Here is a 5000-nt window from a genome sequence, read left to right as displayed (position 1 = left end):
TTTCTATTAAATCCTCATATCCAATTATTCAAATGTGTCCACTCTATGACTAAAATGTAACTTGAGAGATTTCTTAGCTCTGCTACTGCCAACTAATGCAAATCTCAAATGTGTTCAACCTGTATGACAAGAACTTCATAATTAGTCTTTCTGAAGCTGTCTTGGCAAACAGATATTGTTGCTGTAGAATTTGTTTTACACACACACACACACACACACACACACATATTTGAAGATGGGCATAGTGGTGCATGACTTTGATTCCATCATTCCAGAGGCAGAGACAGGTAGATCTCTGTAAGTTCAAGACCAGCCTTGTCTACATAGCTAAATGAGTTCCAGGCCAGCCAAGTCTACTTAGTAATTAATAACTTGTCAGGGAAAAGAGAGAGAAAAAGAGAGAAAAGAAGAATCAGACACATCAAATTGGTCTTCAGAATAATTTATTTAAAAGATTTCAAGTTGAGAGTAATCTTTAATGTAAAAAGTGTGATTTAACAACATTGTATTGTAGCCATACACACAAATTTCCATTGAAGTTCATTGGCAGTTTTTCTACATTTTAATACAAATATCTACAAATTCACATCCAGTCTTCACAGCAAATTGGGAACAGTTCATGGTATAAAAGAAAATTTCATAATTAGGTAATGTTACAGATGTCAGAAGTTTTTTTAAGAATAACATCATAGCTAAACCTTTGAGACAAGCACCAGGCCCTTCCTAACCTCTTCATTTCATCATTGTTCAACACATTACGCTTGTTTTGCTTTTTGGCATGCTCTCATGTAGCCCAGGTTGGCCCCAAACTCCCTGCACTTGAGCTTCTGGTTCCCTCCTCCCTCCGGTTCCGAGTGCTTGGATTATAGGTGTGTACAACAGAGCCATTTCCTCCGTGCTGGGAAGCACACTTTGCACCTCCTAGGCAACTGCTCTGTCAACTGAGCTACAACCCCAGCTGGACACATTGAGCTTTGATTCCATTCTACATCCAGCTGTCAAATCCTGGATAGGAAAAAAAATGTTCTATGAATAACAAACTAATTTAAAATAAATAGAATCTTTAGCATTAGAAACTAATTCGAAGTTACTATTTGATTTCCTTAAGTGATAACATTACCATAATAAAAGAATATTGGGTTTTCATGTTAAGCGTTTTCCTGTGCATGACTGCATCCAAACACAATAGCCCCACTCTTCTTCCAAAGAAACCAGCTTTTCAGTAGAACTATATCTAGAAACAGGCCGTTGTGAGAGCTTGTTTGAAAGTCCAGCCGGGATGGGCGGCTGTTCATATACCTTTGACCTCCTTTATCAGGGAAACTCAGCTTCTTCCAAAAGCAAAAGAGAAAAGGACATTAGCCTGGCCAGCTAGACCAAGCGAATCTACCCTGGCACTCAGTGGGTGATGGAAGTCACAACCAGGTCACCCTGCCAACAAGTTGTTCTGCACTTAAAAACTCCATTTCTACACACACAACACTTGAGCTCACACTCATGGTTGCTTCCACAAACACAGTTTTCAAATAAAACTGAGATGGGGCCTGGGGAGGTGAGCTCGTGGTTAAGAGCACTGACTTCTCTTGCAGAGGACCCAGGTTCAGTTCCTAGCACCCATAAGGCACCTCACAACAGTGTGTAACTCTAGTTCCAGGGGATCTGACATCCTCAGACATACATGCAGGCAAAACACAAATGCACATGAAATAAAAATAAAATAAATAAAAATTTCTTAAAAAAAATAGAAACTGATGTTGGCCAGTTTGAAACAGATTTAAGTATACAGCTTTAAGTTTAGTGAGATGGCTCAGAGGAGAAATGTGCTTGGCACCAAGCCTGATGACCTGACTTAGATCCCTGGGGCCCACATGGTAGAGAGAACCAACTCCCTCAGGCAGCCCTCTGACCTACACAAACATGCCACAGGACACACATGCACACCCAACACGCATGAGAGCAATCAATAAGTAAAAGTACAGCTTCAGTGCTCCCTTACATTTCAATTCAAAGGCTCACACAGACTTATAAATACCAGAGAAGTGTGCCAAGCCATTTAGTACCTTCAGGGGTTGGTGGCTAACACATTAGCCTTGCCCCAGTAACTGCTTTAGTTCATTGTATCCCCTGACCGAGTAATCACTCCAGCTATCTTATCCAGGGTACTTTCACCTTTAAAAAACAATCAGAGCCATAGTGAAGCCAGCTCCAACTAGGTAAAGGGAAAGATAATTGGGATGTTTTATCAATGTCTGCTACCAGAAAGAAACCTGCAAATATTAGTACACTTCCACAAGCAAACACAAAGGAAAGAATACAGAGGAATGCCTTCATGCATTTTCTTTATCTGTATGCTTATGTTTGTAATGGACTCAGCATTTACTAATATTATCCATGGATTTTCCTCTCCCAAGGAATCTTGTTAATTTGATTTCTATTGTTATTGCCTACATCTGTTCTTTTCCTCTTTATTTTCTTGGTAAATATATTTGATGTATACAAAAAGACTACACAAAATACAAAGTAGTTATAAAAGAGCACAGTAATGTTTGCTCAGCATTGGGAGGTTGCAACAGTGTTGCACCTGGGCTGCCAGCTTCCAGGAGCACAGGCCTCAAAGGCAATCCACGGAGTCAGCACATACTAAGACTTTTTTTATCTGAGAGGGTTAGAGAAAAAGACACTCACATTCTTTTTTGATGGTTTCCTTCTTTATTCCTTATTCTTCTGTGTTCTTTCTATTGTATACTTTTTTCTACAGCTTATATACCCCAACAAAGTTTTTCAGGCAATATAGGAATTCCAATGTGGTTACATTCTGTAAATGATTACAATGAACACAACACAAACAGTAAAAAAACAACATGTTTTCCATATCCCTTACATCATTAAACATTTCATGTTTTACAGGTGAAAAACAAATTATCCCAAGAGCCCATGTACATTCATACCCAAGCACACCCATTCACAGTTATAAGTTAACTTTGTGGGCAAAAAGGTATTCTTCTCAGTCAGACCTTTTACTGGCAGGCTGCATTTTGTAGTTACAAAGAAAGGACCTATTCCTTTATTGCTTTCCTTTAAAGGTAGTATTATAAAGAATCTAAAGGAATCACAAACCTAAACTTTTATATATATAAAAAAAATCAGTCAGCTCTACTTTAAATCTTTAGGGTGCATACCCACGCATCATTAGTTTTTTATATCAGGAGATTAAGAGCAAAAATGGATACAAAAAATTAATCATCATTTCTGGTCATCAACCAATCCTAGCAAGAAAAGCATGTCAAATAATGATAATTGGCTGCTTTGTTCTTGCTCCCTGACCTTAATGCGTTCTGCACTCAACTCTTGTGTCATTCTAAAACTTTAGATTGTCTTCTTGAGTTTTTCACCTCTAAGTTATTTGACAAGAACATCTAGTATAATCTTATTTTCAAATCTTTGTTTCAGCACTCCAAAACCTGTGAACACATCTCCCAACATTAAGGTTAAAAGAATTTAAGCTAGCTGGTCTACCAGGACTCAGTTGTTTTTCTTAATTGTTAACCTAAACTCATGTATTCTAGTGTGTGACACGTCCTTATTTATTTCTTGAACCATCAACCCTCTTAACTTAAAACTTATTATTATCAATCAGACAGTACAGCTTAGGAAGGAATCGTCTTCACAATAATCCACAGGCAAGAATGCCCAGCAGAATGGAATTTTTCCATGAGATAAGCACACTATATTACAGGCAGTGGGAATCTCCCCACATCCGTTCACACCATAGCAGAAACCAGAGAAAGGTAGCAATAGCAAACATGTAAAGGTACAGTAGAAGTGAGACACATTCTAAGGCCTGTGGTCTCAGGGACTTGCTATCCAAGATTCACCCACCAGAGAGTCGCCTCCTGGTGAGCTGACGCCTTGAACTTCAATGACACCTGCTGCTCCTCTGCCGTGGCCACCAGCAATCCAAAATTCGAGGACAGTTTGAGCTAGATAGTAGGACTCTGTCTCAAACAGATTAAAAAAAAGTGATTATAAAGTCAAAATGTATAGAAAATGGCAAACTAACCACCCAAGAACTGTCCAAAACACTTTTATCACAAATACATGTACATATATTTAGATATCAAGACATATAGATAAACAGATACTGTTTAATTTGTCTTATTTCTAAGCCCTGCTTCATAAGCACCATGCAGTGGATGCTGGGGCATCAGTTTAATCTTCCTTATAGAACTTAGACATTTACTCTACTATTAGCCAGAGCACTGGCTGCTGAAGGCACATGGCTGTGTCCCTCTTTGGGCATTACCCTTGGTCAGGGGAGCCACTTCACTTCTTCTGCAATGGGAACTTGCACTCTGTGACTAGTGGGTACAGACATACCAAAGAGTGGACCATTTACTTTATGTATGAACATCTCTGAAAAGTCTTCCCAGCCTCAGCACTCCTGGGACATTGCCTGAGGCCTCTATTATAAATGGTTTCAGTTCAACTTAACCCTCTTCCCTCACTCTCTTCCAGATGCTGTCCTTAGAGTACTCTGTAATAGACCCTCAGCAGAGAAACCTCAACCTCAGCATTTGTTCCCCTAAAACCCATCATAGGCTGCAGTGTGTCTCCCCAGAAGACCTAGTCACCCTCCAACCTGTAAAAGATGCTCCTATTTGGCAATAGGGTCTTTGTGAACATAAAGATGTTATGATGAATTTATACTGGGTGGGGATGGCTTTAAATCCAATCAGCCCTCATAGAGAAAGTCAGATGTGAAGCAATACAGAGAGGTAGAGAGAAAAAAAATCCAAGTGCTGATAGAAAGTGAGTACAGCAATGTAGACTCGAGCCAAGGGAGGCTAAAGATTGCTGATAAGTACAAAAGCTAGGGAGAGGCAAAGAAACTTCCACCGGCCCCTCAGATACCAAGCAGCACTGCCATCGCCCCCTGGACTTTGGATAGTTGGATTCAGAACTGTTATATTCTCTCTCTCTCCTCTCTCTCTCTCTCTCTC

General features: G+C 39.6%; 1 long non-coding RNA gene across 6 annotated transcripts in view; it reads right to left on the bottom strand.

The window, feature by feature from the left end:
* Positions 1-437: 437 nt before the first annotated feature.
* Positions 438-5000, bottom strand: part of LOC106144260 — an 81030-nt gene continuing 76467 nt past the window's right edge. For 5 of the 6 annotated variants that reach the window (XR_003378433.1, XR_003378429.1, XR_003378431.1 and 2 more), the window contains one exon: positions 1892-3995. This is a non-coding gene — a long non-coding RNA (uncharacterized LOC106144260). Of the gene's footprint in view, positions 1006-1891; positions 3996-5000 lie in introns of those variants that run through there. The other variant, XR_003378432.1, reaches the window with a different exon arrangement.

This window comes from Microtus ochrogaster (genome assembly GCF_000317375.1).
Source record: "Microtus ochrogaster isolate Prairie Vole_2 chromosome 14 unlocalized genomic scaffold, MicOch1.0 chr14_random_1, whole genome shotgun sequence".
NCBI classification, from domain to species: domain Eukaryota; kingdom Metazoa; phylum Chordata; class Mammalia; order Rodentia; family Cricetidae; genus Microtus; species Microtus ochrogaster.
This window is presented reverse-complemented; position numbering and strand designations above follow the sequence as displayed.